General features: G+C 41.6%; 1 pseudogene; it reads left to right on the top strand.

Annotated features, from left to right (window-relative positions):
- The first annotated feature begins 2,419 nt into the window (after positions 1–2,419).
- On the top strand, positions 2,420–2,941 carry LOC128779396 (mitochondrial intermembrane space import and assembly protein 40 pseudogene; annotated as a pseudogene).
- Positions 2,942–14,313: the final 11,372 nt, after the last annotated feature.

Here is a 14,313-nt window from a genome sequence, read left to right as displayed (position 1 = left end):
ATGTCTCTGAGGATGTTGCTGCGTGGAATATCTGAGATTTTTCTGCCAATGTTTTCCTCTAGGACTTTTATGGCATTGCAACTTATATTTAAGTCTTTTATCAATCTTGAGTTTATTTTTCTGTATGGCATAAGTTGGTGATCAAGTTTCATTTTTTTGCACATAGCTGTCCAGATCTCCCAACACCATCTGTTGAAGAGGCTATTTTTGCTCCATTTTATGCTCCTGCCTCCTTGGTCAAATATTAATTGACTGTAAAGACTTGGGTCTATTTCTGGGCTCTCTGTTCTGTTCCATTGGTCTATGTGCCTGTTTTTATGCCAGTACCAGGCATTTTGATTACAGTGGCCTTGTATTACAGTTTGATATCAGATATTATGATCCCTTCTGCTTTGTTCTTCTTTTCTCAAAATTCCTGCAGCTATTACAAGTCGTTTATGGTTCCATATAAATTTCTGAAATGTTTGTTCTATATCTGTGAAACATGTCATGGGTACTCTAATAGGGATTGCATTGAATGTATATCACTTTGGGTAGTATGGCCATATTGATGATGTTAATTCTTCCAATCCATGAGCATGGTACATGCTTCCATTTGTTTGTGTCTTCCTTAATTTCTTTCCTCAATGTAGTGTAGTTTTCTGAGTACAGGTCTTTTACCTCCTTGGTTAGGTTGATTCCTAGGTACTTTATTTTTCTTGTCACTATATCAAATGGGATATTTTTCCTGATTTCTGTTTCTGCAGTTTCATTGTTGGTATACAGGAATGCCTCTGAATTCTGAGTATTGACTTTGTATCCAGCTGTTTTGCCAAATTCATTTATTAGGTCAAGTAGTTTTTTGGTGGAGCCCATAGGATTTTCCATGTACACTATTATGTCATCTGCAAACAATGACAGTTTCATTTCCTCCTTTCCAATTTGGATGTCTTTTATTGCCTTTTCTTGTCTGATTGCTGTGGCTAGGACTTCCAGTACTATGTTGAATAGGAGTGGTGAGAGAGGGCATCCTTGTCTTGTTCCTGATCTTAGTGGGAAAGCTCTAAGTTTCTCTCTATTGAGTGTGATGTTGGCTGTAGATCTTTCATATATGGCCTTTACTATGTTGAGGAATGCTCCGTCTAGTCCCACTTTGCTGAGTGTTTTTATCAGAAATGGGTGCTGTATCTTATGAAATGCTTTCTCCGCATCTATTGATATGATCATGTGATTTTTGTCTTTGCTGTTGTTTATGTGGTGTATTATGTTTATTGATTTGCGAATATTGTACCATCCTTGCATCCCTGGGATGAATCCCACTTGGTCATGGTGGATGATCTTTTTAATGTATTGGTGGATGTGGTTTGCCAACATTTTGTTGAGAATTTTAGCGTCTATGTTCATCAGCGATATTGGCCTGAAGTTTTCTTTCTTCGTTGTGTCTTTATCTGGTTTTGGGATTAGGATGATGCTGGCTTCACAAAAAGAGTTTGGGAGTCTTCCATCAGTTTGGATTTTTTGAATAGTCTGTGAGGATAGGGGTTAGCTCTTCCTTAAGTGCTTTGTAGAATTCTCCTGTGAAACCATCTGGTCCAGTTCTGGATGATTATATTTTTCTAGAAATGTGTCCATTTCACCTAGGTGTTCAAATTTCTTGGCATACAGTTCTTCGTAGTAATGTCTCACAATCCTTTGTATTTCTGTGGTATCAGTTGTAATCTCTCCTCTTTCATTTCTAATTGTGTTTATTTGGATCCTCTCTCTTTTTTTCTTGATGAGCCTACTTAAAGGCTTGTCGATTTTGTTTATCTTTTCTAAGAACCAACTCCTGGACTCATTGATCCTTAGGATTGTGCTTTTAGTCTCTATGTCATTTAACTCTGCTCTGATCTTGGTTATTTCCTTCCTTCTGCTTACTCTGGGCTGTCTTTTTTGTTGTTCCTCGAGTTCTTGTAGGCATAGGGTTAGGTTGTTTGTTTGAAATGTTTCTATCTTTTTAAGGTAGGCCTGTATTGCTATGAACTTCCCTCTCAGGACTGTCTTTGCTGTGTCCCATAGGTTTTGGGTTGTTTTGAGTTCATTCTCAATTGTTTCCAGAAAGTTTTTGATTTCTTCCCTAATCTCGTTCTTGACCCATTCATTGTTTAATAGCATGCTATCCAGTCTCCATGATTTTGAGTGTTTTGGGTTTTTCCTTTGGGGTTGGTTTCTAGTTTCAGTCCCTTGTGGTCAGAGAAAATGCTTGATATGATTTCAATTTTCTTGAATTTCTTGAGGCTTGCTTTGTGTCCTATCATGTGGTCAATCTTTGAAAATGTCCCATGTACACTTGAAAAGAATGTGTATTTTGCGTCTTTGGAATGAAAAGCTCTATATAGGCTGAGGCAGGCACGGGGCGGACAGGCCTGGAGGGGGCCGGTTTGCGTGTGCCTCGGAGCCTTCGGTCCTGCTAGAAGAGAGGTCACAGGGTGGAGTCACTGCCACTGCTGTGGCCGCTACCGCTGCTTCCACTGCGAAGTCTGAGCGCTGCGCTGCAGCCATGTCCTACTGCCGGCAGGAAGGGAAGGATCGAATCATATTTGTGACCAAAGAAGACCATGAAACTCCAAGCAGTGCGGAGCTGGTGGCTGATGATCCCAATGATCTGTAGGAGGAGCATGGATTGATCCTGCCAAATGGAGACATTAACTGGAACTGCCTGTGCCTTGGGGGCATGGCCAGTGGCCCCTGCGGGGAACAATTCAAGTCGGCCTTTTCCTGTTTCCACTATAGCAAGGAGGATGTCAAGGGATCAGACTGTGTAAACCAGTTCCGGGCCATGCATGAATGCATGCAGAAGTACCTGGACCTCTATCCTCAAGACGAGGAGGAGGAGGAGGAGCAGCAGCAGCCAGGAGAACACTCGGAAGAAACAATTCCCACTGAGGTCACCACAGCCAAAGAAAAGGAAGGGTCAAGCTAATGAAGGCCGCACTGCCGCTCTGGGCTCCACGCATTCTGCCTCAGAGTGATATGGACCTTTAGCAAAACGCCTTTTGGTCACTCTCCAAGAAAGCGTCTTTTTCTCTATTGTTCTGTGCACTGTAATACAAAAATAACTTATTTTGATGATCAGGGGAATGGCCCCTTTACATATACACTGAAAAGAAATGGGGTCATATGTATGTGTGTCTCACGTGATTTTATCAGTGAATGTAGTCACTTGGTGGTCACTTCCTTATGAAGTGACCTTTTGGTACTCTCTTCATGGCCCTTCTTTTGAAGTCTATTTTGTCTGATATGAGTGTTGCTACCCCTGATTTTTTTTCCTGTCCGTTTTCTCAAAAACTTGTTTCCAGCCCTTCACTTTCAGTCTGTATAGGTCATTTGTCCTGAGGTGGGTCTCTTGTAGGCAGCATATGTGTGGATCATGTTTTCTTATCCATTCAGCTATTCTATGTCTTTTGATTGGAGCATTTAATCCATTTACCTTTAAGGTTATTATTCATTGCCATTTTTTCATACCTGTGTTCCTCTGTCTTTCTCTTTTCCTTCCTTTCCTTAAAGCAATCCCTTTAGCATCTCTTGCAGAGCTGGTTTGGTGGAGGTGTATTCTTTTAGACTTGTTTTGTCTGGGAAGCTCTTTATTTGGCCTTCTATCTTGATTGAGAGCCTTGCTGGGTAATGTAGCCTTGGTTGCAGGCCTCTGGTTCTCATTACATGGAATATTTTTTGCCATTCTCTTCTGGCTTGGAGCGTTTCCATTGAGAAGTCAGCTGCTAACCTTATTTGGGCTCCCTTGTATGTTACTTCTTGTTTCTCCCTTGCTGCCTTTAAGATCCTGTCTTTGTGTTGGAATTTTGCCATTTTAATTATTATGTGTCTTGCAGTGGGCCTCTGTGGGTTCTTTTTCTTGGGACTCTCTGTGTTTCTTGGATTTGGGTGACTGTTTCTCTCATCAGATTAGGGAACTTTTCCATCATTATGTTTTCAAATAGGTTTTCTATCCCCTGCTCTTCTCATTCTCCTTCTGTTATCCCTATTATACGGATATTATTATGTTTCATGTTGTCCTGCATTTCCCTTAATCCTTCTTCATTCTTTCTGATCCTGTTTTCATTTTCTTGCTCTTCCTGGGTGTTTTTTTCTACTTTTTCCCCCAGCTCGCTGATCTGATCCTCTGCTTCATCAAGTCTGCTTTGGATTCCTTCTGCTATGTTCTTCAGTTCAGAAATTGTATTCTTCATTTCCTCTTGGCCCTTGTTGATAGTTTCTATTTCCTTTTTCATGTTGATATAGTTTTGCAGTGAGTTCATTATAGTTTTCCGTAGTTTCTGGTTGTTCTCTGTGAGCTCAGTGAGCTTCCTGATAACCATTGCTTTGAACTCAGTATCTGACAGTTAACTTGCCTCTATTTCATTTCGCATTTTTTGGAGGCTTCCTCCTTTCCTTTCATTTGGGATTGTTTCTTTGTCTTCCCATTGTTTGCGAGACTCTTCTTGTTAGCCTCTGCTTCTTAGATTGATCTGTTCTGACTCCCTGGGTTTATGGTATGAACTTCTATGGTAGAATGCCAGTTGGATTCAGTGGTGCTGTCTCCTTAATTTCCTGAGCTTACTGGTTTTGAGCTGATGTTTATGGGTCTGACAAGGTCTAACTCTGGTCTTTACAGAGCTCCAGGTTTTATTGCCTCATCTGTGGGAAAATGAGAAAGAAGAACAAAAAAGAAGGGAAGGAAGGAAAAAGGAATAGAAAAGGAAAGGAAGGAAGTAAGAGGGACTAAAGAAACATCAGAGGAAAGATAAGTAGAAGGAAATAACTAAAATTTAAATAAAAAATAAATAAAAGAAGGCAGGAAAAGGGAATAAAAACGTAAAGGAAGGAAGAAGGAATAAAAAAAGAAAGAAGGACAGAAAGGAAGAAGGAATTAAAGCAAAAAAAGTCTTCTGCTGGCTTTAAACCGGTCAGGTCAGTTCTGCTGGTCTTCCTGTCTGTGAAATGGGAGGTGGTGTGTGGAGGGAGTGGTTTCACTTTTCTCCCTTCCTGAGCCACACTCTTCGCAGTTGTCCAGCCTCCAGTCCAGTTCCTCAGGGTCCTTCTGCTCCCCCCTAGGCCTTCACTCCACCAGTTGTGCTGTCCTTGAGGTGTACCAATTAGGGGCAACTCACACTCCACATTGTTGCTCTTTGCTGTCCTAGATGTTTGAGGCTCTCGGTGCTCCTTCAGTGTAGTTCAGCCCCCTACTGGGTCGAGTCTTTCCAGGGGACTGCAGTCTCCCCTAGCCCTGCAGTCCCCTCTGCGGCGTTCTGTCTTCCTCCTAGAGAGCTAGTAGGCCCTGCAGGTCTCTGTGTGCAGGGGCTAGGTGTGAGATATTCAGTCCTGTGCTTCAGGTGAGGTCACTTGTTGACAGCCCGGCCATTGACCGGATTGCTCACCCATCCCAGGCTTTGCAGCCTGGCCACTGATCAGGGTTCGCACCCAGAGAGGTTTTCAGGTGTGGGCGCCCAGGCCAGTGTTTAGGGTACTCACCCACCTGGGCTCTTTGGGTCTGTGCGCCCAGGCAGCCTGGCTGCAGATCAGAGTGCGCACCCACTCGGGGTGTAAGTGTGGGTGCCAGGATGTTGATCGAGTTGTGCGCCCACCCAGAGTTTCAGGTGTGGGCGCCCAAGCCGCTGATCTGGGTGAGCTCCAACCAGGTTTCAGGTGTGTGCTGGTGCTGATTATCTGGGCATTAACAGTCCAGGGGCTGAGGCGGTAGGTACGCAAGAGGCCATGTCTTCTGTGGAGAGTTCTGTAAACAGCTGCTGAGTCCCTCTGTTTTCCCATTTTCTTTTCGAGAAATTCCTCTTATTCAAGCCCCCCTGGTCCAAACAAGCACCTGGCCTCTCACACAGCCCAGCCTGGCTCTTTCCCAAGAATCTTGCAGCAGACCTTGCTGCCACAGCAGGGGGCTTCAGCCACCCTGGTCCCCGCGCTGGTCCCAGGGACCTTATTGTCCTTAAGCACTCTTCTTACCATCTGATCTTTCAATGTCCTCTATCTTTGGTCTCCGATCTTCATATATGCTGGAATACCATTGGCTGTTCATTCTGTTCCTCAGATCAGATAGGCGTTTCACTGGTGCTGAGGGGAAGTGGACTCTGCTCCCACCTATCTCACCGCCATCTTCTGAAATTAAATTTCCTCTAATTGTAACGTAAATCTGTCTTTGATGGTTGTATTTTTTAACATTATCCATGTTTCTGAGGCCTGACGCTCCCGGCGATGGCAATGGGCAGAGCTCCAAGTCCCCATGCTTCCTTATGGGTGGTCCTTCCTTTTGCCCACACCTTCCCATCACACGCCAGCAGTCAGGCAAGGGGCTCCCTCCACTGCTGTGTCCAGTTTTTCAAATAAGTTTTCAATTTTTTGCTCTTCCTCTTCTCCTTCTGGTACCCCTATAATCCAGATGTTGGAACATTTAAAGATGTCCTGGAGGTTCCTAAGCCTCTCCTCTTTTTTTTTTTCTTTTTCTTGTTTCTTCATTCTTTTCTGGTTGGATGTTGCTTTCTTCCTTCTTGTCCACACTGTTGATTTGAGTCCCAGTTTCCTTCCCATCACTATTGGTTCCCTGTACATTTTCCTTTGTTTCTCTTAGCATAGCCTTCATTTCTTCATCTAATTTGCAACCAAATTCTACCAATTATGTGAGCTTCATGATTACCAGTGTTTTGATCTGTGCATCTGATAGGTTGGCTCTCTCTTTGTCACTTAGTTGTATTTTTTCTGGAGCTTTGATCTGTTCTTTCATTTGGGCTTTTTTTTTTTTTTTTTTTTTTTTTTTTTGGTCTCCATCTGCCTGTTACATGAAGGGGCAGAGCCTTAGGGGTTCACCAGGGTGTGGTAACGCTGGTCACTGCGCTGTGATGGTGTATGTGGGGGAGGGACCAAGAGGGAACAGTGGTGCCTGCTCCACTCTCTTCTGGATTTCAGTCACTCCCCTCACTACCCACAATCAAATTAGGCCCCTCTGGTGCTGATTCCCAAGTGGGTGGGTTTGTGTATGTTCTGGGCCCCTGTGGGTCTCTCCAACGACCTCTCCTGTGAGGCTGGGAGTTTCTCCTGCTGCCACCTCAACTCCCACCAGTGTTTTCAATCAGAGATTTGAGGCTTTATTTCCTTGAGCTGGAGCCCTGGGTTGCGTGGTCTGCTTTGCTCTCCCCCCACCCCCCGTTCCTCCTGGTTTATCTATGAGTGAATGTGGGCCCACAGGGTCTGCCAGCCACAGCCTGGCCTGCCCCGTTCCACAATCCGCCACCTCGCTGGGTCCACCAGCCACCGCCTTGCCGTGAGTCCTCTCCGCCCCAGCTGCCCATCTCTGCCCCTCCTACAGGTCTGGATGAATGTTTCTTCTTTATATCCTTGGTTGTCAGACTTCCATACAGTTTGATTTTCGGTCAGTTCTGGTTGTTTTTTTGTTTTTATATTGTTTTTGTTCTTCTTTTTGTTGTGCAAGGAGGCACAGTGTGTCTACCTACACCTCCATTTTGGCCGGAAGCCACAGATTCTTCTTATTTTCAATATCTCTGGTTATATTTTGATTGCTTGTTTGTTTTTTTGATTATGTTCCAGTTAAAGGTGAGATCATATGGTCTTTGTTCCTCACTTGCTGGCTTATTTCACCTAACATAATGCTCTCCAGTTCCATCCATTCTGTCACAAAGGGTTGGAGCTCCTTCTTTCTTTCTGCTGTGTAGTATTCCATCGTGTAAATGTATCATACATAGTTTTTTGATGCATTCAGTTACTGATGGGCACTTAGGTTGCTTCCAGTACTTGGTTATTGTAAATTGGGCTGCTATGAACATTGGGGTGCATAGGTTCTATTGGACTGGTGTTTCAGGGTTCTTAGGATATAATCCCAGCAGCAGGATTGTTGGGTCAAGGGCAGTTCCATTTTTAGTTTTCTGAGGAAATTCCATACTGTGTTCCATAGTGGCCTCACCAGTCTGCATTCCCACCAACAGTGCACTAGGTTCCCTTTTCTCCACAACCTATCCCACACTTGTTCATTTGTTTGTTTTTACTTTATAGATGTTTTATTTTTTAATTACTTTATTGTTGTTCAATTACAGTTGTCTTTATTTTCCCCACCACTACCCCCACCCCAGGTAATCCCACCTCCCTCCCTTGCTTCCACTCTCCCCCTTGGTTTTTTCCATGTGTCCTTTATACTACTTCCTGAAAACCCTTCCCCCCACTACCCCCTTCCCCTTCCCTTCTGGCTATTCTTACACTGTTCTTAATTTCAGTGTATCTGGTTATATTTTGTCTGCTTCTTTCTTCTTTGATTATGTTCCAGTTATAGGTGAGATCATATGGTATTTGTCCCTCACTGCTTGGCTTATTTCACTTAACATAATGCTCTCCAGATCCATCCATGCTGTTGCAAAAGGTAGGAGCTCCTTCTTTCTCTCTGCTGTGTAGAATTCCATTGTGTAAATGTACCATAGTTTTTTGATCCATTCATTTGCTGATGGGCACTAGGTTGCTACCAGCACTTGGCTATTGTAAATTGTGCTATGAACATTGGGGTGCATCGGTTCTCTTGGATTGGTGTTCCAGGGCTCTTACAGTATAATCCCAGCAGTGTAATTGCCAGGTCAAAAGGAAGTTCCATTTTTAGTTTTCTGAGGCAATTCCATACTGTTTTCCACAGTGGCTGCACCAGTCTGTATTCCCACCAACAGTGCACTAGGGTTCCCTTTTCTTCACATCCTCTCCAACACTTGTTTGTTGATTCGTTTATGATGGCCATTCTGACCAGTGTGAGATGGTATCTCATGGTGGTTTTAATCTGCGTCTTACTGATGGATAGTGATGCTGAGCATCCTTTCATATATCTCCAGGCACTCTATATGTCCTTCGTGGAGAATTGTCTGCTCAAGTCTTTTCCCCAATTATCTAATTGGGTTGTTTGTCTTCCTGGAGCAGAGATGTGTGGGTGTTTATATATTTTGGAGCTCAAACCCTTGCCCAAGGTATCATTGGCAAGTACGTCGTCCCATATAATTTGGTTCTCTTTTCATTTTAATGCTGTTTCCTTTAGCAATGCACAAGCTTTTTAATTACATGAGGTCCCATTTGTTTATTCTTTCCTTTATGTCCCTTGCTCTAGGGGACATGTTAGTGAACATATTGTTGTGTGGAATATCTGATATATTCTAGTCTATGTTTCCTCTATGACTTTTATGGTATCACAACTGATATTTAAGTCGTTTATCTACCTTGAATTTATTTTTGTTTATGGTGTAAGTTGGTACACAAGTTTCATTTTTTTGCATGTAGCTGTCCAGATCTCCCAACATCATCTCTTGAAGAGGCTGTTTTTGCTCCATTTTATGCTCCTGCCTCCTTTGTCAAATATTAATTGACCATAGATTTTATTTCTGGGCTCTCTATTCTGTTCCATTGGTCTATGTGTCTGTTCTTGTGCTAATACCAGGCTGTTCTGATCACAGTGACCTTGTAATACAGTTTGATATCAGGTATTGTGATCCCTCCTGCTTTGTTCTTCTTTCTCAAATTGCTGCAACTATTTGAGATTGTTTATGGTTCCATAGGAATTTTTGAAATGTTTGTTCTATATCTGTGAAATATGTCATGGGTAATTTAATAGGGATTACAATGAATGTATAAATTGCTTTGGGTAGTATGGACATTTTGATGATGTTAATTCTTCTAATCCATGAACACAGTATATGCTTCCATTTGTTTGTGTCTTCCTCAATTCCCTTCTTCAGCATTGTGTACTTTTCTGAATACAGGTCTTTACCTCCTTGGTCACGTTCATTCCTAGCTACTTTATTTTTCTTGTTGCTATATCAAACGGGATCCCCAACATTTGTTTTTTTGATATTTCATTGCTGTTCTACAAAAATGCCTTTAGTTGTCAGAAATCAACTTTCTATCCCAGTGTTTTGCCAAATTTATATATTAGGTCAAGCAGTTTTTGGGTGGAGCGTATAGGGTTTTCTATGTACACTATCATGTCATCTTCAAACAATGACAGTTTCATTTCCTCCTTTCCAATTTGGATGCCTTTTATTGCCTTTTCTTGTCTCATTGCTGTGGCTAGGACTTCCAATACTAGGTTGAAGAGGAGTGGTGAGAGAGGGCATCCTTGTCTTGTTCCTGATCTTAGTGGGAAAGCTCTAAGTTTCTCTCCATTGAGTATGATGTTGGCTGTAGGTCTTTCATATATGGCCTTTATTATGTTGAGGAATGCTTCCTCCACTCCCACTTTGCTGAGTGTTTTTATCAGAAATGGGTGTTGTATCTTATCAAATGCTTTTTCCGCATCTATTGATATGATCATGTGATTTTCGTCTTTGCTCTTGTTGATGTGATACATTACATTTATTGATTTGCAAATATTGTACCATCCTTGCATCTCTGGTATGAATCCCACTGGATCATTGTGTATGATATTTTTAATGTATTGCTGGAAGTGGTTTGCCAATATTTTGCTCAGAAAAACAACAAAGACAGCCCATAGCAAGTAGAAGGAAGAAATTAACCAAGATCAGAGCAGAGTTAAATGACATAGAGACTAAAAGCACAATTCTAAGGATCAATGAGTCCAGGAGTCGGTTCTTTAAAAAGATAAACAAAATCGACAAGCCTTTAAGTAGGATGATCAAGAAAAAAAGGGAGAGGATCCAAATAAACACAATCAGAAATGAAAGAGGAGAGATTACAACTGATACCACAGAAATACAAAGGATTGTAAGAAATTATTGCAGAGAACTGTATGCCAAGATTTGAACACCTAGGTGAAATGGACACATTTCTAGAAAAATATAATCTCCCAAAACTGAATGAAGAGGAAGCAAAAAACCTGAACAGACCAAAAACAACAGACAAAATTGAAGCAGTAATCAAGAAACTCCCAACACACAAAAGCCCTGGGCCAGATGGTTTCACAGAATTCTACAAAGCACTTAAGGAAGAGCTAACCCCTATCCTTCACAGACTATTCAAAAAAATCCAAACTGATGGAAGACTCCCAAACTCTTTTTATGAAGCCAGCATCATCCTAATCCCAAAACCAGATAAAGACACAACGAAGAAAGAAAACTTCAGGCCAATATCGCTGATGAACATAGACGCTAAAATTCTCAACAAAATGTTGGCAAACCGCATCCACCAATACATTAAAAAGATCATCCACCATGACCAAGTGGGATTCATCCCAGGTATGCAAGGATGGTACAATATTTGCAACTCAATAAACATAATAGACCACATAAACAACAGGAAAGGCAAAAATCACATGATCATATCAATAGATGCGGAGAAAGCATTTCATAAGACACAGCACCCATTTCTGGTAAAAACACTCAGCAAAGTGGGAATAGAGGGAGCATTCCTCAAGGTAATAAAGGCCATATATGAAAGACCTACAGCCAACATCATACTCAATGGAGAGAAACTTAGAGCTTTCCCACTAAGATCAGGAACAAGACAAGGATGCCCTCTCTCACCACTCCTCTTCAACCTAGTATTGGAAATCCTAGCCACAGCAATGAGACAAGAAAAGGCAATAAAAGGCATCCAAATTGGAAAGGAGGAAATGAAACTGTCATTGTTTGAAGATGACATGATAGTGTACATGGAAAATCCTATAGGCTCCACCAAAAAACTACTTGACCTAATAAATGAATTTGGCAAAACAGCTGGATATAAAGTCTATACTCAGAAATCAAAGGCATTCTTGTATACCAACAACGAAACTGCAGAATCAGAAATCAGGAAAAAAATCCCATTTGATATAGCAACAGGAAAAATAAAGTACCTAGGAATCAACCTAACCAAGGAGGTAAAAGACCTGTACTCAGAAAACTACACAACACTGAAGAAAGAAATTAAGGAAGACACAAACAAATGGAAGCATGTACCATGCTCATGGATTGGAAGAATTAACACCATCAAAATGGCCATACTATCCAAAGCGATTTATAGATTCAATGCAATCCCTATTAAAGTACACATGACATGTTTCACAGATATAGAACAAACACTTCAGAAATTTATATGGAACCATAAACGTCCTGGAATAGCTGCAGCAATTTTGAGAAAAGAAGAACAAAGCAGGAGGTATCACAATACCTGATATCAAACTGTATTCCAAGGCCACTGTAATCAAAAAAGCCTGGTACTGGCATAAAAACTGGCACATAGACCAATGGAACAGAACAGAGAGCCCAGAAATAGACCCAAGTCTTTACAGTCAATTAATATTTGACAAAGGAGGCAGGAACATAAAATGGAGCAAAAATAGCCTCTTCAGCAGGTGGTGTTGGGAGATCTGGACAGCTACGTGCAAAAAATGAAACTCGATCACCAATTTACGCCATACAGAAAAATAAACTCAAGATGGATAAAACACTTAAATATAAGTCACAACACCATAAAGTCCTAGAGGAAAACATTGGCAGAAAAGTCTCAGATATTCCACGCAGCAACATCCTCAGAGACATGTCCCCTAAAGCAAGGGACATAAAGGAAAGAATCAACAAATGGGACCTCATCAAAATAAAAATCTTCTGCATGGCTAAAGATAACAGCATTAAAATACAGAAAGAACCAACAGTATGGGAAAACATATTTGCCAATGATACCTCAGACAAGGGCCTGATCTCCAAAATATATAAAGAACTCACACGACTGCACTCCAGGAAGACAAACAACCCAATTTAAAAATGGGCAGAGGACTTGAACAGACACTTCGCCAAGGAAGAGATACAGAGGGCCCAGAGACATATGAAAAGATGCTCAGCATCACTAGCTATCAGAGAGATGCAAATTAAAACCACAATGAGGTACCATCTCACATAAGTCAGAGTCGCCAACATAAACAAATCAACAAAAGTTGGAGAGGATGAGGAGAAAAGGGAACCCTAGTGCACTGTTGGTGGCAATGCAGACTGGTGAGGCCACTGTGGAACACAGTATGGAATTTCCTCAGAAAACTAAAAATGGAACTGCCCTTTGACCCAGCAATTTCACCACTGGGATTATACCCTAGGAACCCTGAAACAACAATCCAAAAGAACTGATGCACCCCAATGTTCATAGCAGCACAGTTTACAATAACCAAGTACTGGAAGCAACCTAAGTGCCCATCAGCAAATGAGTGGATGCAAAAACTATGGTATATTTACACAATGGAGTTCTATGCAGCAGAGAGAAAGAAGGAGCTTATACCCTTTGCAACATCATGGATGGATCTGGAGAGCATTATGCTAAGTGAAATAAGCCAGGCGGTGTGGGACAAATACCATATGGTCTCACCTTTTACTGGAATATAATAAACAGAAGAGAAACGCAAAGAAAATATAACCAGAGACACTGACGTGAAGAACAATCTAACAATAGCCAGGGGGGAGTCGGGAGGGGACAGTGGGGAAAGGGGATTACAGGAACTACTATAAAGGACACATGGACTAAATCAAGGGGTGATGGTGGACGTGGGGGAGTGAGGGGGTGTTGGCTGGGGTGGGGTGGAGGGATGGGGAGAAAAGGCATACAACTGTAATTGAATAACAATAAAATTTTTTTTTAAATGGGAAATAATCTGAGAAGAAAAAAATAAAGAAAAAAGGAAACAATCCCATTGACAAAGCCAAAGAGGGTAAGTTCGAGGGTGGTAGGCAGGGTAATGTTTGTTGGGGAATATGGTGAGGTGAAAATTGATACAACTGTACTTGAACAATAATAAAAAATAAATAAAATGTCATGTTACAGAAAAAAAAAATAATATAAAGCACCTAGGATTAATTGTTTTCTGTCCTCTCCTGGGGAAATGTTTTTCATTGCCTTTTAGAGAGAGAGGAAGGGAGAAAGAGAAATCTTGATGCAAGAGGGAAGCATTGTTTGGTTGCCTCCTGTATGCAGCCAAATCAGGAATCAAACCTGTAACCTTTTGGTTATAAGACAATGCTCCAACCAACTGAGGCACATCCACCAGGGGCCTAGAATTAAGTTTAACCAAGGAGATAAAGACTTGTACTCTGAAAATTATAAGAGACTGAAAAAAGAAATTGAAGGAGTAACAAATAAAGGGAACAATGTACTGTGCTCCTGGGTGAAAAGAATTAACATTGTGAAAAAATATCCATACTACCAAGGCAATCTATAGATTCAAAGCAATTTCTATCAAAACGCTAGTGGTATATTTCACAGAACTAGAAAATATAATCCAAAAATTTATGCACCGGCTAGTGTAGCTCAGTTGGTTGGAGTGTTGCCCTGTGGCCAAATGGTTGCTGGTTTGATTCCTGGTCAGGGCATATGCCTGGGCTTCAGATTTGG

Source organism: Desmodus rotundus, chromosome 10, assembly GCF_022682495.2.
Source record: "Desmodus rotundus isolate HL8 chromosome 10, HLdesRot8A.1, whole genome shotgun sequence".
Taxonomy (NCBI): domain Eukaryota; kingdom Metazoa; phylum Chordata; class Mammalia; order Chiroptera; family Phyllostomidae; genus Desmodus; species Desmodus rotundus.
This window is presented reverse-complemented; position numbering and strand designations above follow the sequence as displayed.